The sequence below is a fragment of the Otolemur garnettii genome, unplaced genomic scaffold (assembly GCF_000181295.1).
Source record: "Otolemur garnettii isolate 467f Iridium unplaced genomic scaffold, OtoGar3 scaffold00105, whole genome shotgun sequence".
NCBI classification, from domain to species: Eukaryota; Metazoa; Chordata; class Mammalia; order Primates; family Galagidae; genus Otolemur; species Otolemur garnettii.
This window is the reverse complement of record NW_003852500.1, coordinates 6,920,367-6,943,190: the sequence shown is the minus strand read 5'-3', so window position 1 is coordinate 6,943,190 and position 22,824 is coordinate 6,920,367.

Here is a 22,824-nt window from a genome sequence, read left to right as displayed (position 1 = left end):
GGGTTCCAGTTCCCAGCTGTGTGTCCTGAGGCACTATGGACAACTTCTCTGTTCCTCAGTTTCCCCATTCATAAAATAAATCCAAGAAGAGCACCTGGCCCCCAAGATTCGTAGCAATGATGAAATGAGGTAATTAATGCTCTGCAACATCCAATACATTCAGGATCGGGGAAGCATGCAACTGGCATGGACTATTCCTGACTCAAGGTGGAAGTGCCAGATGGTTATCTTGAACACGTGTCCTCATCTGGAGTTATAGTCACGGGTGCAGAAAGACCCAGATGATCACCCCATGCTGCGTCCATCCTGCAGAGCTCTGTGTCCCAATTGGTGCTCTGCGGAACACCGCTGAGCCCTGGAATGTTCCTCCTCCACCATGCTGTGCATCAGGAAGGCGTGCATGTGCCTTAAAAGTGCTGTGCCACCAATCAGTGTGCAGGCAGGGCATTTCACCCCCTCCTCAGAAAGTCTGCAGGAAAGACACCTGCTGAACTTGGTTTAAGCTAAGATTTATGAATTTTGGTATTCTATAGAATATGTTCTGAAAAAAAACTAGTATTATCATAGTGAACATTAGTTTTGCTAAAAGCAATGAATAAGAATGTTTTGTGTCCTTATTTCATGTGACTATCCTGTTTACCCTTGAATCCTTGCAGTACCAGAAGACCCACCACTTTACAAGGCTGAGGATGCCATCACAGAAGGCGGGTCCTTGGAGTCCTCTCCGTGTTCAGTAGCCTCTCTGTAGCCTCCACTTGGTGACCCTAACTCTACACAATAGGGCCCCATAGCAGATGCTTCCTCTCTCTTCCACATTCGTGTGGCTACCAAGACCCCTCGTACCCTAACTCAAATAAAATGAAACTATACAAATAAACTCCCATCTATGAATCTCTAGTTTGGGGTGGTGGTGGTGTTTGTTAATTGGTTGATTCTGTTTGTCAGTTTGTCACTCAGAACTCATCTGACATGATTTTTCATCCTGGCCACTGTCTCCGATGCCCATTCCCATTTATCTATATCCTCTCCAAGTGTGAGATCTGAGCTACTGCTTCTCTGCTCTGAAAAACCATAATTCATAATTTCCTTAGTGCAATTTTAAGGTCATGGGTGCAGTTATAACAATAGCATCACGGCTGTTAGGAAACCTGAAGCTGCACAATACTCAGTGTCACAGGGAGCAGCAAGGCTGGGTCTTCCCCCATTCTGCTCTTCTGTGAATGAGCACGCTGCAAACCCACGGCCTGGGGGGAAGTCACTGTTAATTTCCACCCTGTTCTCCAATGTATGGTGTAAGCAATTGATCAGAAAAAGAAAAATAAGTACATAGAAGAATTTCATAAATATGGTCCTATTTGTGTAAAAAAACCCTAGAGATGTTCATGTAAACATGCATGTATATATGCGTTTACATTTTTGTATTTACATATGCATAAAAATTTCTGAAATGTTATACAATAAACCACTAATACAGTAGTCCCCCCATCTCCATGGGGGATATATTTAAAGACTGAAACCCATGTATACTTCATTTTATTTGTTGTATACATACATATCCATGACAATTTTTTTTTTTTTTTTGAGACAGAGTCTCACTTTGTCACCCTTGGTAGAGTGCTGTGACGTTATAGCTCACAGCAACCTTAAATTCTTGGGCTCAAGCAATACTCTTGCCTCAGCCTCCTGAGTAGGTGGGACTACAGGTGCCCTTCACATGCACAGCTATTTTTAGAGATGAGGTCTCACTCTTGCTCAGGCTGGTCTGGAACCTGTGAGCTCAAGCAATCCACCGGTCTCAGCCTCCCAGAGTGCTAGGATGACAGGCATGAGCCACTGCGCCTGGCCTCCATTCTAAAATTTCATTTATGAATTAGTCACAGTAAGAGATTAGCAACAGTAACTACTAATAAAATAATTATAACAATATACTGGGAAAAAAAGTTATGTGAGTGTGGCATCTCTTTCTCAAAATACCTTATTGTACCGTGTTCATCCTTGTTCTTGCAATGATGTGAGGTGATAAAATGCCTTTGTGATGAGCTGAAGGGGGGTGAGTGATGTATGTGTTGAGATGTAACGTGGGCTGCTACTGACCTGATATGTCAGGAGAGGGGTCCCTGTTACAGGATGATTCTGAATCATCGAGCTGTGACCATGTTGATGGCTGGATGTCAGAAGACAATGTCCGTCCCTAATGGGGAGCTTATACAGTGTGGACTTGCCAGACAGAAGGATGATTCATGTCCTGAGTGGGATGGGACTGGGATGGGACAGAGAGAGTGTTCATCATGCTGTTCAGTGTAGTGTGCAATTTAAAACCGGCAGATTGTGTATTTCTGGAGTTTTCCACTTAATATTTTTGGACCTCAGTTGATTGAGGACAACTGAAACCATAGAAAGCAAAATTTAGGATTAAGAGGGAGACTACTGTAATTGCTGCCTCAGGCAAGTAAGATTAGAGGATCTGGGATTGGATGGTATTGTGTTACTTCAATACTGGGTAGTATTACCACATGCATGAGATTTCTTCCTTGGTAAAAAGTGAACCAGATAAAAAGATCCCATTTCATCAGAGTCACCCCATCAATCCTGCATATCAACTTCACTTCCTTCCCGTACTCAACTTGATGAGTTTGCCTTCTCAACCTTCAACCAAACTTCTTTGCTTTTTGTACACAGATGTTCAGCGCAGGCCTCTGCCACACGCACTGCAGAGGAACAAGACGCTTCCTCCATGCCCTCCCTGGGGCTGTGCTCCCAGCCTCCCAGACTGTGACCCACTGAGCAGACCACTTTATCTTCTGATTGGAATTTTCACTCCACTCAGGATCCTTTCAGTTCAGAAAACCTTAAAGAAGGATGCCAGCCGGAGGTCCCTTGGGTTATAAAATGTCCTTTGATTTGCCCAAATAAGGCAGATAAAAATATGTATTAGGAAATGAGAGACATTTGAGGGGACATCCCAGCAACATTTTGCACAGTCCCTGCAATCTCCACAGCTGGGTGTGACTCAGGTGAGTGAGAAAGCTGGGGCAGAGTGGGACTCACCACTCAGCATTCCCTAGGGACAGCGGGCGATCTCCCTCTCCCATTACATCTCCTACGCTGCCCCACACTCTGTAATATATTCATCTTCTTGTTCTCAGCGAGTGGCACTGGGCCCAGGGACCAGCCCTGAGGGAATCAGTGTGTGTTCTCTTCCATAGATCATTCCATATTCTCTCTGCCTTGGAGATGATCCACAGTTGGCTCCCAGATCCAGCCCCAATAGGCTCGTTCATTCCACGGCCTCGATGTAATAATCTCCAAGGCACTCCCTAGGGACAGGCTTGCTATGCATTCACTCCTAATTACCCCCAGCATCACAAGACACATTATCCAGGGTAACATGAAGTCCAGCACTGAAAACACTCATCACATAGACAGAATTTATACCAAAATATTGCTCCAACACTGGTGTTATTTGAAAGTAGGAGACCTGGTAGAATTTAGTGAGAGTGAAGCTATATATAACTTGTTTGGATGGAGTTAACCTCTGTGTGGACTTCCTTAGGGATCTGTTGCATTTATCACACACCAAAGCTATTCATGCCACGGCAGATTGTTGTAATATAGCACACACATGCTGTCATCATCTTGCAATAATACGAAACCAAGATGTTAACTTGGACTAGCACAGACCCTTCATTTTGGCAGTTCCAGCTCAGTGCCCACTGAACTCGCAGTGCAAATCCACATATTATTTCTAGACTTTGATTCACATTTCTGTCTACATGAGGCCAACATCCATGAGAAAACTGAAAAGCTCTACTTAAAATCTTGCTTTTTCAAAATATCCAGATGTTTGAGTTTGTCCAGCAAAAGCATCTAAAATTTGTACTGCTCCCCCCACCATGCTTAACCTGCATCTGGAAGCCTATCGACCTATGTAAGACCTCTGGGCATTCCAAGCTGAAACATAAGGCTTATATTTGAAAATGCCCAATAAACAACTCCAAGGTGTGTGGGGCTGTATCTTTCTTTCCTGGGCTTTGTACAGCAGTTTTTATGAACCCAGAGATGAGAGGAACATGGCTGCTCGGAAGGTCAAAAACAGTACCCGGAGATCTCAGCAGCAAGCTTTGGCTATTATTGAATGCCAGGTGGCAAAGCCTTGTTCTCAGATGATTTTTAGTGCTAATCTTGTGCCATACACAGAGGAGGACATGAGGGAAACTCCTGGAGGGCACGGCTGACCAGTTGTTCAGATTCTCTGAACAACTACCTCTGACACCAATGTTATGAAGAGGAAGTGTGACACCTCCTCCCCAGAGATCTACTGTGTCTCTGTGATTAGACTCCACTGCAAGCCCGTCTGTCCCCTTGCCATAGCCTCCTACTGTGAAGTCCTGTAACAGCCACCTGCACTGCCTTACCTGGCATTCTCCACTCTGAACCTTAGTTGCCCCCTCTGCAAAATGGGAAGGCATTTTCACAGGTTTGCTAAGGAGTCATTGTAACCACTTACCTGAGGTGCTCAGCCTTGAACACGGTAAGTCCTCAGTAAGCACCCAGTGCCATCCTTTATGGGCTAGTCAGGGCCAAAGCTTAGAAGTCAGACTGAGTCTCTACCTGGGTAACCTTGAGCAAATCAGGAGCCCACCACAGAGAATGGTTAAGTGAGTTAGTCATGGAAGCACTTTGGGCAATGCCTCACACCTAAAAGATAGTTGATAAATGTCAGCTGTCTGGATTGTTATCCTGTAAAGTCCTCTGAGGAAGGCTGGCTCTCTCTTCTTCTCATGGCTCCCTCACGAGCAATGTTAGTTTGGCAAACTGAGTCCTTCCAGGATGACGTCATCTGGCACCTAGCTGTATCTTGAATTTTGAGAGTATTTTTCACTTTGAAGAAAACTCATCACTCACCTTTCCAGGAGCTGAGCAGATCTATTTGAAAGACTAGCTGCTCATGGACTACTGATGAGGCCATGTATGCTTTAAGACCTCCTCACCTGCCTTCAGAAATGAAGCAACCTCCACTCCGAATGAATAGCCTGGGTGCTGGAGAGTTTTCATTGGTCCTGTGGGAGCCCAGGCTCTGGCTGCTGCAGAGTGGAGGGAAGGCTGGACTTTGGGAAGACTCTAGATTGGAGTCCCACCGATCAGCACTGTACCCAGGGCAAACCTCCTTTCCCCTGAAGTGTGGACCATGCTCCCTGCCCCAGTGAGGTTAATAGGTAAGAAAACACCCTCGAACTCCCAAAGATGCCAATAAACTGTAAGCCTTCTTCATCAATCTGTGAATCTTCATTCCTCCTCCCATTATTTGGATCCCAAGTGATTTACTGGTTGAGACAGAAATCATTTCCTAAGTTGCCAGGGAAGTAGTCTCATTTTATTTTTATTTTTTAATTCTTTTTTTCTAATGTGGGTATTTTCTAATTGCCAGATAAAGTCATACATATTTATCATATACAATGTGATATTTTGAAATATGTATGCATTGCAGAATGTCTGAATTGAGCAAATTAACATGTGCGTTACTTATGTTTTGTAGTGAGAACATTTAAAATCTATTTTCTTAGCAATTTTTATGAATACAGTACATTGTCTAGCTGAAATTCCCCCTCCCCACTCCAGCCCCTGGTAGCCCCTCCCTGCTCTCTACTTCTTTGGGGTTCTTATTTATTTCTTAAATTGAGGTATAATTCTGTATTCTTGTACCATAAATCTACCCTGCCCATCCTCAGCAGCCTGCTGGGATGCCCTGAACCAAGGTCTGTGCCCGAGTGGATAAATACGCCCACTTGGAAGAAGCTGTGCCATTCACGGGGGCAGAAAGTGCTGGAAAAGTGACTGAGATTCTTCCGTGCTTGAACTCAATGCTCTCATTCACCTCTGAGCTAAGAGGAGGAAAGGAGACCCCGTGTCCTGTCCTGCTGAGGGCCCCCCATGCCTTTCTCCCTGCCTGGGGAGTCCACCCTCGCAGATACTAAAGCATCCTTCACTTTCTAATCTCTGGTCTCCTGCTTAACCCCATGCCTGTTGTCTTTACCATGCTGAAAACTGAAGAGAGAAAAAGACAAACCCCAGAAGTCAGAGCTCTAATCTTGGCAGAGCCCCAGCCTGGTAGAGACACCAGTGGGCAGCTAAGAAAATAACCCTTGGGTGGTCCTGTGGCCCTGGGTGGGGCTCTGTCAGCTTGGTGATGTCCCCATCAGGGCCCTCTCTGCTGGAGGGCAGCAGATGCAGGGGGGCCCTCCCCCTCTATCCCCAAGGACAAGTAGGGAGCCTGCTGCTTTCTGATTTTAAGATTTTTTCCTTTTTTAACACCAAAGGAGGCAAGAAATGCTTCATCTTTCTCTGCGGCACCCTTTTTAATAAAAGGATTTGTTCCATAAAATTTGGGTTCAGTCAAAAGGCCACACTTAAGGACTTAGAAGGCCACAGAGTCCCCATCCCCCCTACCCCCCAAAGGCAGCAATTCTCTCCCACTGCCAGCACCTGCTACTCTGTCTGATCTCACTACCTGGGCTCTAACAGGAACAACAGCCTTCAATTTGGTGTCTGAGCTTGCAGGCCCTTTAGACATGATCCCACCTTGAACTATGACCTGTGATTGCTTTTCTCAGAGGGTCCTGGGTTCCTCCCTGATTAAGGTCAAACACCTGACGTGACGAGAGCCCCAAACCTCTAGGACTTTAGCTCCATCCAGCACGAATGCCACCCCAGAGATAAAATCTATCCCAAGGAGATGGGGCCAGGCCTAGCTCCCATCCCTGCCTCCACCAAGGGCTACGTGGCCACATAAGCTCAGAGTTTGGGTTCCAGGATACCAAGCAGTGAGGTGGGAAATGGAATTATGCTCTCTTCCCAGGCATTCTAGAAATAAGGGGCACTTAGGAGCATTGTTTTATCACAAAGCCAGGCCTGACCCTTGATATCCAGGGGAAGGCCAACCTTGGTGGCAACTCACCTAAAATTAGCATCCCAGGGAAATAATGTGGAAAAACACATTTGGGTAAATGCAGGGAACAGATTTCCCTCAAGTTTGGCCCCATACCTTGGTGCCAACTTCTAAGCCCAACTTTGCAGAGGAGCTCCTTGGGCAGTGCAGTGTCATACAGACCGATAAGAAGCCATGCTGGGTTGAGCTCAGAGTTAATGGAGGCCAAAAGCGTGACCTACAGTCTTCTCTTTTTGATGGAATAATATATTTAAATCTATTTTATCATGTCCTTTTCTTCAAAAACCTCTCACCTTCCTCATCTTCTTAATTACCACTCTCTCTGGGCTCTCTTCCTATAATTACCTCCTCTCCTCAGTCTTTTGTTTTTTTTAATGGAGACTTTTACCAGATAACTGTAGATTCACATGTAGTTGTAAGAAAAATTACAGAGAGATCTCATATATTCTTTACCCAATTTTCCCCAGTGATAACAATTTTCAAAACTATACAGTAATATCACAAACCTTATATTGACATTAATAAAATTTTCAGTCTTATTCAGATTTCACCAGTTTTTGCTTTTATTTTTTGTTTGTTTGTTTGCTTTTGAGTCAGAATCTCACTCTGTCACTCTGGGGAGAGTGCCACGGCATCATAGCTCACAGCAACCTCAAAATCTTAGGCTCAAGTGATTATTCTCTTGCTTCAGTCTCTGAAGTACCTGGGACTACAGGCACACGCCACAATGCCTGGCTATTTTTTTACAGATGGGGTCTCACTCTTGCTCAGAATGGTCTCATTAATCCATTCATGACCTAAACATCTTCCAAAAAGCCCCACCTCCCAACACTGCTGCATTGGGGATTACATTTCTAACACAAGTATTTTGAAGGATAAATCCAGCCCATGGCGAGAAACAATTAGGTCATGAGGTCAGGGCCCTTTTGAATGAGATTAGTGCCCTTTGAGAAGAGGCCTGAGAATTCCCTTCTCCCATCTGCCATATGAGGCACAGGGAGAAGACAGCCATCTAGGAACCAGGAAGCAGGGCTTCTCCAGACATGGAATGTGCTTGCTAGTGTCTTCACTTGGGACTTTTCAGCCTCCAGAACTATGAGAAGTAAGTTTCTATGGTATTCTTTATAACAGCACACATAGACTAAGACACTCAGCTTCTTAGATCTGTTGGCTATTATTTTTCAGCACTTATTATTTCCTTGAGTACTTTCAGCCTCTTTTTGTACTCTTTTCATGAACTCTGATAGTACACATGCTGAATCATTTATTATTGCTATACAGGTCCTTTTAAGTTCTGGTGCTTTGTTTTGTCTGTTGTTATTTTAATCTATATTGTTTTAGTTGTTCAGACTGGGTCTACTGCGTCCTCAAGATCACTCAGTTTATTCTTTGTCATCTCTACCAGTGAGCACATCCAGTTAGTTTTTACTGTGATTACTGGATTTTTCATTTCTGCAATTTCCATTTAGTTCTCATCACTTCTATTTTTTGCCCAAATTTTCTCTTTTTTAATTTTTTTCCAGAAAAACTTGTAATTGATGGTATGTTTTTATAAATAGCCTTTAAAAATTTTTTAGCAGATGATTTTGACATCAGATTCATCTTGGTGTTAGTGTGCTATGATTGTCTTTCTCATTGTGATGGTTAATTTTATGCATCAATTTGGCCACAGGGCCTAGATGTGTGCCCAAACAATATCATTCACATTCCTGTGAGAGTGGGTTTAGGTGAGATTAGCAATCAGACTGGTGGAATATGACCTCCATAATGTGGTGGTCTTCCCCCAGTCATTAGAAAGCCTGAATAGAACAAAAAACTCACTTCTTGCATAAAAGGGAATTCTCAAGGCAGGTGGTCTTCATATCTGAGCCACAACATCAGCTGTTCCTGGACGTCCATCCTGCCAGCCCACCTTGCAGATTTTGAACTTGCCAGCCTCCACAATCACAATCACATGAGTCAATTTCTTAAAATAAGTCCCTTTATATGTGTATACTTATATCCTGTTGGTTCTGCTTCTCTGGAGAACCATGACTAATATGTTAATTCAAATGGTAGTTTCTTTGTTCTTTTAATGATAGGTGACGTTCAGAGGCTCTGGTCTTATTTAACTCTTTTATTTTAGTAGGAAGTCACCTGGCTTAGTTTTAGTTAATAAGTACTGGCCAACTTTGGTGAACTGTGCTTCCAATGACAATCTAATACACAGAGCTTTTGCTGTGTCATTGGTCTATTTGCTTAGTCATTGGTCTATTTGCTTATCTGGTGATTCTTGGGCCTCTGGTGGTGCTGCTTGCAGGACAAAGAGCTCTCCCTTGACACTTGCGATGGTGTCATCTTCTCTCTCTGTTGAGAAATGGGCAGGACTTCTTAGATGGAGTGTTTGTTTTGGTGTAACCTGCACCCACCTACTAGACACCACCTGCTCCCCAGGGCTGCTGCAGTGTCTCTGGTACAGGAGAAGATTCTCAGGCCCACAGGGATCAGGGTGCTCCCAGATTGCCTGTGCAGGGCTGTTTGTTGCCTCTGGGTTCACCTTCCCTCCCTGGGGTTTCCCAGTAGATAGGAGAGTACTGTGCCCAAACAAGGGCTCAAAGAGGCTTCTTTGGTTAGATGCCTATGGTAGTAGAAGCCTCCTACCATTGTATCTCAGCCACTCCTGTTTCCTGGATGGGGAAGGGGAGTTTTCTACCCACAGGGACATTAGGGTTTCCTGGACCAGGCTGTTTGCTATAGCTTCACCTCTTACCAGTTTCCTTTGGCTGCTTATGGATTTCCCGTTCAAGTAGAGGACTCTCAAGTTCATGCAGAAGAGGCTTGTTTCCCTGGCCAGGCACTTGTGGTGGCAGGATTTCCCCTGATTCTGAGGAAATGAAAGTGGTTTCCAGGCCTGGCTGTTTGTTGTGATGGGATCCCTCTACCTGTCACCCCTGGCTGCCCTAACATCTCATGTGGGAGAAGAATGTCTCCACCTCACTGGGACAAAGAGTCTCTTTTGGCTGTGGCAGATATTACAGGGAGATTCCCCCTTGCCCACACTGCCCACACTGCCTAGCCCAGGAAGCCTCTCCAGTGGAGGGGAAAGCCTCAGGCCTGGGTGGGGGCATAGAAAGCTCTTCCCTTTGCTGTTTACTGGCATTGGGGCCCCCCAGCTAATCATATAGCAGGTCATCTTGTCATAGGAACCCTCCTCCAAACCTAACTGATGCCTTCTGCTGCTGGGTGGAATTAGGAAGCACCAGATGTGTGTTTCTTTTTTCTATAGGCTGAGAAAAATCTAAGACATTCTGCCACTGTGTTTGGCAGAATGTAGTCCTGGCGCCTGAATTCGGTTCACCTTTCTCACCACCTTGAAGAATTCCATTTTGGCTGCCTATTGTACTACATCCAGGGTCTAGAGGTTTACCTAGTACAGAGGAATAGAGAGAAAGGAATCTGTATCAAAACATACTCTCCTCAGTCTTCTTGATTCCCTCTTCTTCATTCATTTACTCTCCTTTGTTCTCTTTTGAAATGTAATTTGCTTACTCTAAGAAACACTCATCTCAGTCTACAGTTTAGTTGGTTTTAGTATAGATTGTGCAAGAAACACCACTACTAATTTCAGAACAATATTTTATCACCCCCCAAAGAAATTCTATATCTATCACCAGTCACTGGTCCTTGTTCTTCATTCTTTTCTCTCTCCAGCACCTAGAAATCAGAAATCTGTTGTCTCTAAAAATTTACCTATTTTGGACATTTCACATAAATGATATTATATTAAAAATGGTCTTTCATGACTGCCTTATTTCTTTTGCATAATATTTTTAAGGTTTCTCCATTCATTCCTTTTTAGGGGTGAATAATAATATTCCATTGAATACATTTACATATTTTGTTTATTTACTCTTCTCTTGATAGCTACTTAAGTTGCTCAAACTTGTTTTTATTCTAATTTTTCCCGTGATTCCTCCTTTGACCCATTGGCTATTTAAGAATATTTGGTTAATTTTTACATATTGAGGATTTCCCTATTTTTTTTTCTGTTATTCATTCTAATTTTATTCCAATGAGGTTGGAGAAAATGTATTGTATAATAATTCATGCTCTTTTAAGAAGAATAAATCATTGCTGTTGGGTAAAATGTTCTATAGACATCTGTTAGTTGTATTTGGTTTATAGTATCTAATTCAACTCTTCTACTTCCTTGTTGAACTTATGTGTAGTTCTCTCAATTATTGATATTGAAGTGGGAAAGTCTTCAACTTTATTGTTGAATAGTCAATTTTTCTCTTTTAATTCTGTTAGCTTTTCCTTTACATATTGTGGGTCTTTACTGTGAGGTGCATATAATATGTTCATAATCATTGTATTTTCTTGATGGATTAATCCTGATATCATTACAAAATGTTTTTTGTCTCTAGCAAAAATTTTTCATCATAAAGCTCTCTTCTGTTTGCTTCTTGTATATAGTATGTCTTTTTTCATTTTTTACTTGTGTCTTTGAAAATAAAGTATATCTCTTGTATGCAATATATAGTTGGAACAGTTTCTAATCCATTCTTCTAATCTTTGTCTTTTGACTGGTGTATTTAGTTCATTAATATTTAATGCTATTATTGATAAAATAGGATTTATATCTGTGATTTTTGAGATTATGTCACAAAGAAATAAGCAGTTTACGAATGGATAACACATCATGTATCAAGGAATGAGACAATGTTGAAGATAAAGCCTGAAGTGGCAGACCATCCATGTCAATTTTCAAGAAAAAAATTAATCTTATTTGTACCCTAATTGAAGAAGACCAATACTTGACATCACAAACAATAGCCAATAACATGGACATCTCAATTGATTCATCTTATACAATTCTGACCGAAAAATTAAAGTTGAGCAAATTTTCCATTTGATGGGTACCAAAACCATGGAACATAGATCAGCTGTGGATAGGAGCAGATGTACCAGAAGAAATTTCAAACAAGTAGGCATAAATGCCTAGTATTATTTGCTTATAAAAATGTCTTGAATTTAATGGAGTTTATGTTGAGAAATATGATTTTTTTATTTTTATCTTTTAATCCTTTTTCTCATGAAGCATTTCTTCATCTTTATAGCAAGAGATGAAACATCTCTTTACCAGAACAATTCTCAAAACAAAGCACAATGAAAGCAATGGTTTCTTAGAGATGAAAGTGGTTCAGTCAAAGAAAAGGAAGACCAGTCAAGAATGAAGGTCATGGCAACAGTGAATAAAGGTCATGGCAACAGTTCAGAGTTGGGGAATGCTTAAAATATTTTGCCTGTTGACTTTCTGGAGAGCCAAAGAACAATAGCATCTGCTTAATTATGAGATGTGGTGAGAAGGGTCACCAAAGCTTTAGCAGAAATACACCTGGGACAGCTTCCCCAGAGAGGGTCCTTCTGCACCACCATGCTCCTGCTCAGTCTTCTCAGATAACGGCAATTTTGTGAAAGTTTCTACCTTAGAGTCCTGATTTGACTCCTTCTGACTTATGCTTGTTTCCGGTCTTAAAAAAAAATCTTCCAAGGGCACCCCTCCTTTTTTCTTTAGTTAATAATGTAAAAAAGAATGCATTGATCGGGTTAAATTTGTAGGACCGTCAGTTCTTTAGAAATGGATTAAATGGCTGATTCATCACTTACAAAAATGTCTCAAACTTGATGGAGTTTATTTTGAGAAATAGTTTATATTTTTAATTTTCATCTTTTAATTCCTTTTTCTCATGACTCTTTTGAAGTTCCCTTGTGTGTGGATATATAGATAGTAATTTCTTTCTCTTTATTGATATTCTCTATTTGGTGAAGCATCATTATAAACATATAATACTTTCTTTTAATTTTTAGAATATTATATAAATACTTATATTTATGTTACGTACATATATTTATAGCATAGAAATATTCATATTTATATTATATTTATCTTTAAACATATTTAATTATGTACATATATTTATAACAGAAATACTCATATTTATATTATATTTATCTTTAAACATATTTATAATAACTGATTAAAGGCTTTGGTTAGTAAATCCAAACTCTGTGACCACTAAGGCCATTCTCTGCTGCCTGCTTCTATCCCTGTACATTTATGGTTATGTACATTTATGTATACATTTATGCTTCTTTGCATGTCTCATAATTTTTCACTGAAACCTGGACATATTAGTTTATACATTATAACAACTCTGGTTTCAGATTCCTCGCTCAGGATTTATTTTTTGTTGCTGATCCATTGTTGCTCTTTTTTCTTTTTGTTGATAATTTGTGTAGTGACTTTTCTGGGCCAAGTTTGTAGATTCTCTGTTCCTTATAGTGTACAGCTACTAAGTTCTCTCCTGCCTTTTTGTTAAGTTCTGATTTCTACTTTTAAACTTGGGGTCATATCTGGGTCGGTATAATTGCATAATTTATTGGTCAACCAATGACTGGTGAGAAGGTCTCCTTAAATGCCTGGTCCATATGTCTTCTATGCTTTACCAAGATCATCGTGAGAAGGCAATCTGCAAACTTCAGGCAATGTTCAAGGTAGCGGCAACTTTCTCTTTCTGCTCAGGGTTGGCCAGAGGTGGGTAATGGGTTGGGTGACTTCTCCTTTCCCGGATCTTTCCTGTCCATGTGCATAGCCATGTGTGCATATATACAGCCTTTTAGAGCCCCAGGAACATAACAGAGCTTCTCAAAGTTTCCTATGGTAGTATAGTTGTCCGGGATTTCCTCTTAAATTCCCAGTTGGACTCTTGTTTGCCCTAAATACAATCGCAGCTTTAGGCAGCTGAGATATTGCCAACAGTTTGCTGCTGGTTCAGTACAGTCCTGGGAGTAGCTTTCCTCCCCCTCCTGCCCCGCTTCTCCAGCTGAGCTCTGAGCTGCCACACTCTGAGAACAGAGACTTCCCAGGGAGCTGCAAGTTCTACTGGACAAAATATTGACTCTCCTCCAGGTAATGCTTCTCTCAGGACTTTTCCTCCCCACCCATCTGTTAACAATGGACGTGCTTTGGGTCCCATCCTAGAATGACTTTTCTTCTCTCTGGACGTGGTCTCGGCACTCACTTCTCTGCCCCCACTTGTGGATCAGGTATGTGCTGGTGACTTTGAAATATAAGTCTGCCTCCCAGCGCGTGCAGGATTCAAACTCTCAACTGGAAGGCTCCTCTCGAATGTTTCTTTGGCAACAAAACCAATTTTCTAAAGCTGAACTCATTCTTTTCCCTGCCTTGTTCCTCCAAATGGCTTACTCTCCTATTTCTTATATTAATAATGGAGCTCCCCTGCACTCTCCTCCCACATCGCTGCACCCATTTCCACATGGTCCAAGGTCCAAGCAGCTTGCCCCACTCCCAGCTCTCTCCCACGCTCCCTTTCTTCTCAACACTTCCTCCCACTGCTCAGCCTATGCAGCTTGCCTCAATTTCCCAGGCTGGGCTAAAGACACCCTGGCACAAGCTTCTGTGTTACCCTGTGATTAACCCACCCAGATTGCTAATGCATCTCCTGCCCCCGAACATAATCTCCGGGGAACAGCCAAGCTGCTCTTTGTCCTCATTCCCTTAGCTACAAATATAGATTGAATATATAAATATTCACTGCAGCAAATTGAAGTTCTAATGATGCTCAAGTGACACTGTGTGTTTGGGTTATCCGGGGGAAAAAATAGGTGATACCTTATAAAAACAAGGAAAGGTACTGAAAATGTCGGGACATGAAATAAATGTGGGATGCTGGCGGTCTCACCAAGCTTACGTGAAGGAAGGAGATGTGAGAACACCATGAGAAGCCAGGAGGTCATTCCTCACTCTGCAGAGTAATTTCGTGGTTCAGCTGTAATTTAAGGAAGATGTGACTACACGGCCCAGGACTCCATCTTTCCGGACTCTAAATCTTTGTTCCTTGGCTAGAAATTCCACAGAGAGTTGACTTCTGTTTTCTTGAGATTAGAAATGTGAGGGGGGGGGGCGGAAAGAAGTGTGTTACTTCCAGTTACTGGCAGTTAAAGTATTATTTTTAGCAAAATTGAAGCAAACTCTGCCTTAACTGTACCCCCCAAAATGTAACCTTGTAAGAACTTTACATTTGGATTTAAATTGAAGTCGTTAGAAATTACAAGTTTTAAAATGCAAACACCTTTAGGAGGCACCTATCTCCAATCTGGAATTTGCAGGCAGACTCTCCCAAGCTTGTGGCCCTCATGCTTCCTGCTGAGGCCTCAGAGGAATGCGTTCATTTATCCCACTGTACTGGGTTGGATGGTTTCACACACACACCCTCCAAAAAATAATGTCCAGCTTAAGAAATAGAGCATCACCCTTATCTTTGAAGATCCTGGGTCTACCCCCTCTATAACCAAAAGACCTATTTTAAAGGAAGAAACCTCCATAGACGTGGGAGAGTCTCACTGTGACTCCAATCTGTCCTCAGAATTCAAAAGACCCTGCTAGTCCATCCTCTCTGTGTACCACTGTCCAGAGTGCAGGCAAATGACCTGGACTGGGCCGATCAGGTGCTCCCATTTACTACTAGTTTGAATTTGGAAAGAGAGACACCAACATTTAGGGACGCTTGAGAAAACATTCAGGACAACCAAAGGCCCAGGGATGGCATCCAACAACTATGCCCTTGGCACGTCCCGAGAGCTCTTCCCCTTGCTTGACCTTCTGAGGGCCAGTCAGTTTTTCAGGTCTTGAGGGCCAGCCTGCCTAGGAATCCCGGAGTATCCCTGTACACATTCAGTAGTCTCCCTTGCTGCTTAAAGCTTGCTTACTTGTTTGCTTGAGCTTTTTAAACCTCTGCTCCTGTGACTTCTTGTAGAAAAAAAATCCACTTCAACATGGCCACTCCTGTCTGACTCTTCTCTGAGCTCCAACTCCTGGATTCAGCCCCGGAGCAGCTCAGAATCAGAACCAGGATATATCTATTGACTCAATGAAGCCTCAGGGTAAAAAGGAAAAAAATATATCTTGGGACTTAGACCTAGGGGATTTGGGAGAAAACTTTCCTGGTTCCAGGAACTCTGCCTGTCAGGGGAGACGCCATTGTGTCTGTTTATTTGGATTCTCTGGCACGAAGCAAGGAACACGAGTCGCTCGTCCTTCTCTGCGGTAATGCTGAACAGCTGCTCCGGAGTGAGCACCAGATGAAGTGCCAGTAACCTCCTTGTCTAAGTTAAATGCAATAAAGATGACTTTCCCTTTCATAAACCATGGTTAGGAAACATGCCAGAGGATCCTCCTCCTCTCCCTGCTCTGGCAACTTTCTGGCATCTCAGGCGTGGCACAGCAAGGGCAAGCGTTCCCGGGGGACGCCAGCCTCAACCAGGCAGCTGCCGTCCAGCTTCCCTCCAGAGTTGCGAGGTTGGTTGCTGTGGGATGTGAAGCTGTCTGCCCCTCTGCAGAGGCAGGCAGGTCCATCCCGCCCATCAGTCCTTCCAGAAGCATTCATTGAGGGCTGAGGCTGGGCTGGGATCTGCAGTCTAATCAGGAGGACTGACACCAGACATGAGACCACATTTGCCCAACAGATGGCCCGGGCTTCCCTCTGCAGTTCGCACTGAGTGTCAGAGGGTGTCAGAGAAGATGCACACCGATGTCCGTGGAGCTGGGGCTTGCTGTCAGAGTGCGGTTTGCCAGTGGGAAGTGTTGGATGGACTCCTCAGTCTGAGACACCACATGAGCCAGAGCGGAAAGCCTGGAGGTAAAAGAAGGAGTTGGGGATGGGAGGCCAGAACTGCAACGTGCCCTGTAGCAAGCCTTCTCGAGAGGGCCAGAAGTAGCCTTCCTTTTTGGTGGGATCTGGAGGACCCAGGCTGAGTATCTACTTGGAAACACCAGAGAGCCTTCTACACAGGAGCCACAATCCCTCTGGAGACTTCCCACCAGTCTGCACAGAGGCTCTTTCTTCCTTTCTAGGGCCAGGCCAGGAGACATGAAAGCCCAGCACAGGACTCAGCAAGCATTGTGGCCTTCAGCCTGGTCACGTAGCTCTGTCCATTTATTCAGCATTGAGCAACTTACAGTGTACTGTGTCAAGGCAGGTGGTCCAAAAGTAACTACAACCTGTTCTTTACAGCGATGGGATTAAATACTATGTAACCACTAAAAGTGATGCAGAAGAACACTTAATGATTTGGATAAGGAACATAGTACACAGGAAATACGTTCATATTTGTATAGAAATATATAATTCTTTATACAGAAGAATGCTATTTTCTGTAAGGGAAAAACTTCTTACCTACAAATATAAGTAGACTGGAAAGGTATATAAATATTATGGATCCACACACATGTGTACACATCCATCATGCATATATACATTCTCTCCGGTGGGAATATAGGTCACCTATAATTTCTTTATTACTCTTTATTTTTCAGATTTTCTATAACACACATGTATATCAGTTTGCAATCTACAAAATAATGAGTGAAAAATTTAAAATAGAATAAAGACACACCCTTGTGGTCCCAGATTTCACAAGACAGTGCAGAGCTTAGGTGTGCCCACACAGAAGTGGGGTGCTAGCCAGCGTCAAGAGACTCTTGATCCAATGAACACAGTGTTGACTGGCAATTTTATGCAGAAACGATCCACATTACCGGGGAACTGGTGACCAGTCAGCAGGGTGTTAAGATCATTTATTTTAGAAGGTGGTCACCCTGCTTAGTTTTTGCACACAGGAACTAGCTTATTTTGTGAGCTGTGGTTCCAATGACGGTTTAATTTTCAAGGCTTTTGCCCCGTCACTGTGGTCTGCTCATTCATCCGTTGCCTCTGGGGCTGCCCTGGTGTCTCTACTGGGAGAAGAGTGTCTCAACTCCACGGTGTTTCTCAGTCTGAGGAGCCCACCCCACATTTCCCCACATCCCCACATATTCCAGGGTGTGCCACTTACTGTGGGGACATTCCCCTTGCCCACATGGCCTGAAGTCTGAGGCCTGGGGATGAGGGTGGAGAGCTCTTCCCTTTGCTGTTTATTGGCAGTGGAGCCCTCAGATGATCACCTAGCAAGTCACCTTGTCACAGGAGCCCTCCTCCAATGCTAGGGAAGGAGCCTACCCGGGTGACTTTCGTTGCTGGGTGGGGGGTGGGAGACACCAGGTGTGGTCTCTTCCTGCTGTTGTGAGACCTGAGACACTGCAGCTGTGTTCTCTCCCAGTCCTGGGGTCTCGAGCCCCCTCTCATTCTTCTGGCCACGTCTGCATTTGGCTCCATGTCACATTATTTCCCAGACCTGCTGCTGCACGTGGTGCAGAGATCAGGGAGAAACAGGTTTACAGCATCTTCTCTGGACCGGGACAGCTCGCCTTGGTCTTCAATGTCTCTTTTTTCTCCGTACACTCCTTTTACAAGTTTTCCACAGAAGTGCACTTTATTTTCTATGAGATTCACTCACGTAGAACATACGGTAAGTGCTTTTTAATTCGGTACCAGGCTGTACAACCGACACCACTCTTTAAAGCAGAACGTTTTCATCACCCCAAGAAGAAACCCTGGATTCATCCTCGTGTCTTCCCATAGTCCTGGCGATCCCTAATCTTTCTGTCTCTGCAAATTTGCCTTTTCTGCATATTACACATTCGTGGATTATACAACACACGTTCTTTCAAGGCTGGCTTCCTTCATGATGTCCTCCAGGTCTCCCCACGTTGCAGAATGAGTCTGTACTTCAGCCTCTTTGTGGCTGAGTCATATTCCATCAAATAGGTGCACCAATCTACCTATCACCTAATGAGTGTTTACAGCGTGTCTGCTTTTTGGCTGTTGTGAATAACGCTGCTGTAAGTGCTTGCTCGTTCTGTGTCTTTATGTAGATGTATTTTTATTTCTCTTGGGCATTTGCCTGGGAGTGAAATGGCCGGCTCAGATGGAATCTAGCACCGATACATGCTACAACATGGACAATGAGCCTTGAAAACATACCTGGTGGACAAAGCCGACCACGGAGGACCACGCTGTGTTGATGTGAAATGTCCTCACTTGGCAAATCCATAGACACAGAAAGTGATGGCCTGGGGATGGGACCAGGCTCAGGGAAGGGGAGTGACTGCTAACGTACACGGGGCTCTTTGGGGGGTCGTGAAAGTGTGCTCCAACTGCTGGTCGTCATGGTTGCACAAAGTGCAAATACACTAAAACCCAGTGAATTGTGTCCTCTAAATGCGTGAATTGTACGGTATGTGAATTATATCTCAATAAGGCTGTTATTTCAGAAAACAGTTGGTGTGGGGAGACAGGGCTGGGCCTGGGTTTGCTTCCCCAGGGTGAGTTGTTATTGTCCCTGAGAGCCTCAGAGCTCTGGCCTCCCTGCCTCTTTTGACCAGGGCTGCCATAAATCACAGGCCTAGGAATGGCTCTGTAAACACCACCCAGCCGGCCTCGGGGATTCTGCATCCTTCCACAAAGATTAGCTGTGATTATTGCTTTATTGATCCTCTGATACCTTCCAGGTATTGAGTTGCTTGGAACTTTCCTATTTGCCCCATAAGTCTCTATGCAAGTCAGCCGGCTCCACTTCCCAGCCCAGCGTTCCCAACGACCCCAGTCTTCCTGCTATAAATGTCAGAGATGATAAACTGGGGGAAAATCTCCTGTAGGAAATGGTGGAAACCCTATCTCTGGAAGGGAGGAAAACAAGACCAGACAGAACTCTGGGGAATTCACCAGTCCTGCCCCCCACACAGGTGCCCAGGTGGGGGAGAAGGACTGCAAGAAGGGAGGTTGGGTTTGGGGCTTGCTTTTCCAAAACCCCCTGTCCTGGTGGCATGATAAAAACAGCAGGGGCAAGTGAAAGATTTTATCATGAGTTAAAGGTTCAGAAGAGGTGTTTGCCTCCTTTATAGAGAGAATGCTGGTCACATTGACCTAACGCAAGGCCCGCCTGGGGGAAGGGACAGGGTGGGGTCTTGAAAACTCACAGAGCCTGCAGGTATGTGTGAGTGTGTGCGCTGCTGCCCAGGTCGCAGCCCCTTCAGGTAGAGTGAATCAGCAGTGTCTTCTTTTTTAACACATCAGCTTAAAAGAAAAACTTGCTGCAGAAATCAAAAGTATGTGGTCCTGGCTCTCCTTTCAAATAGAGTGATTTGTAACCCTTTGATTTCACTCGTCTGTCTCTGCCAATCTCATGAAGCTGAAATGGAAGGGTCCTAGAGAACGTTGTAGAAACTTTAAAGCATGAGAGAAATACTGACATCATGCCTTCTATCTTTGGGTGTTTTTACTCAGGGCCACCTGAGGACACAACAGGATTGTGACAAGGCAGTTGCATCCTGCATCCTCCAGAGAGGAGCAGACCAGCCCTATACCCTCTTCTCTTGGCCCCGACTTCCCAGAAACCCCACATTCAGATCCCTGTTTTCTTAGGAATTGCTCTTGCTGGACAGAATGTAACAGTTGTCAAAATCCCCAGGTTCCTACTCTCTCATTTGCTGACTTAACAGAAATAGTGAAGTTGGGAGGGCAGAGGAGAGCGCCAAAGGGTCCAGAGGGAGAAACGGAGGCTTAGAGAAGCTTGGGGTGACTCTGCATGTCTCCCATAACCTGGTGCCACAGAGAGGGCCTCCGTTGGAGGCTTGTCCAAGAGGCTCTGCCTCCTGTGCCCCCAGTGCTGAAGCTGTCACCCACACCACACTGCGCTGGGGCTCTGAGCACTTCTGTTCCAGCCCTCTGCTCAGGCCACGGGTCCCAGTCCCCTGGCTCTCCATGATTTTGCTACTCACAAGTCAGGCACCCAGTGGTCTGGGAGATCCTCATCCCAGTACCCAAATTGCCCACTGAGGGAGCATTAATCACATACTCTGAGTGCTGCAAGAGCCAGGTAGCAAGCGAGGGAATCAACTGGGTGGGAGGAGGACATGCAGGTAGACGGGTACCCCGACCCATCGGGATACTCTTCTTTAGCGACCCCTATCATTTGGGGGGAACACAAGCCTCTTTTAATTTCTCATTTTCAGTAGAAACATTAATACAGAGAAATAGTTCTTTTCTAAAAGGGAAAAGAAACAATGTAAGTACGATGCTGAATGAGCAGCAGCCCTCCTCTCCTTTTGGGGGACTGTGGTGAGGGGACCTGCAGTGAGGCCAAGGAGGTCCATCAGGGGTTTCTCACCTCTGCATCCTTGTCCCCACACACTACAAGGTTTGCTCAGTTTTGCATGATGTTCTGATGTTCCCAGGGAACCTGGAAATGTGTGCTTTTCTGTGCCACCTCCCCGCATTCATCTGTGGTGCAAATCTCGTTTTCTCCTGAAACTGCATGGGGACCACATGTGCAAACCCCACTGCTGGCCAAGTCTGGCGTGTGAGTTTGGACATCTGTCTGCCTTAGGTTTTATATTGCACTGGCTGTAAAGGTCTCCCTTGGAAGGTTACACTGGCTCTCAGACAGTAGGCTTGTGTACCTCCAGCAAACATGTCTCAATACCCAGGGGAGGCTCCCAAATCTCACCCCCCTGGGAGCACTCAGGGTCGTCACCCCACCTCTCTCTCACCCACCCTGAGAAGCAGCCACATATGCCCTGATTAACTTTTTTCTGATAAAATAAAACTAGATTAGTTGATCACACTCCTTTAAACTTTTGGTTTCATGATGAGAAAAAAATAAAAAGTCCTCATCCCCAAAGACCCAGCAATGATTTAATGGGTTTTGTTCAAATATCCCGCCCCATTAAATTGGTGATGTAGCTTTCTTAACAAACATTGGTATCAGTTAATGGGAAGTTCAGACTTAGCCCCTGAGAAGCCCAAGTTCGGAGGCTTATGGCTTAACATAAACAGGCTGTGGACTTGCGGCAAAGACAGGTAAAGTAATGACACACAGACCATGATGAAATGAAAACTAATCCGAGGAGAATAATTTTCTGGATTTTCTCGAGAAGCCCTGCGGATCCTGGTGGAAATGATATCACGCTCCAGGCTCGCGGCCTCTGTCCATGCAGGGCAGTTGCGCATGCTCTGGGATGGTGAGTTCCGAGCTCGCTGCCTGCTCCAGGCACAGCCGCGGCGCCTGCTCACCCCCAGGGACCCGGCCAGCGTGCAGGGTTTTCCAACCACAACCTTCCCTTTTCCTTGTTTATCACCAAGCCCTATTTGGGGGGGATCTCTTAGGCACTTCTCCACAACTATATTTTTTAGTCCTTGCTCACATCATCATGGAATTGAGTTTAAGAAAAAAAAAAAAAAAAGAAAGAAAGGAATTGAGGAAATTGGGACAACTGTTCAATTCGTTCAAAAAAGAAATTGAACTAATTCACGGCTTCTTTCTTCATTCCCTTCCCCACATAGCAGCCAGAGTGGTGCAGTTCAAAGCCAAAGATTCTCCCCAAACTCTGCTAAGGTCCTGCAGTGGCTCCCTATTTCTCTGATGAAAGCCAAAGTCCTTCGAATGTGCTTTGGGCATCTACAATTCCCTCCTTCCACTGACATCTGTGGCCTCATCTCCTGCCCTCTCCTACCCACTCCCTCCCTCATGTGCTCAGTCAGCCACACTGACAGCCACAAAGGCCTCAGGCCCTTTGCACTTGCCTGCCACCCCTTCCCAGACAGCCACACAGCTGGCTCCCTCGTTTTATTCAGGTCTTCACTCAAATACCACCGAGCTGAGGCCTTCCCCATCCCTGCCACCTAAAACTGCGATTCAGCCGCCCTCACTCCCGCTCACTTCCTTCCTGCTCTCCTTACCCCTATAATCCGACATGCTGTCTATTTTACACACCACCTTGATTTTTAACTGCTTCCTGCCAGAAAGTAACTTCCCTGAGAACAAAGATTTTGGTTTCCATGCCTGGCTCATGGTAGATGCTTTAAAAATGTTGAAATTTGTATTCCTTTTTTAAAAAACTAACAGACACTTTACAGAAAAGTGCCCGCAGACCGCAG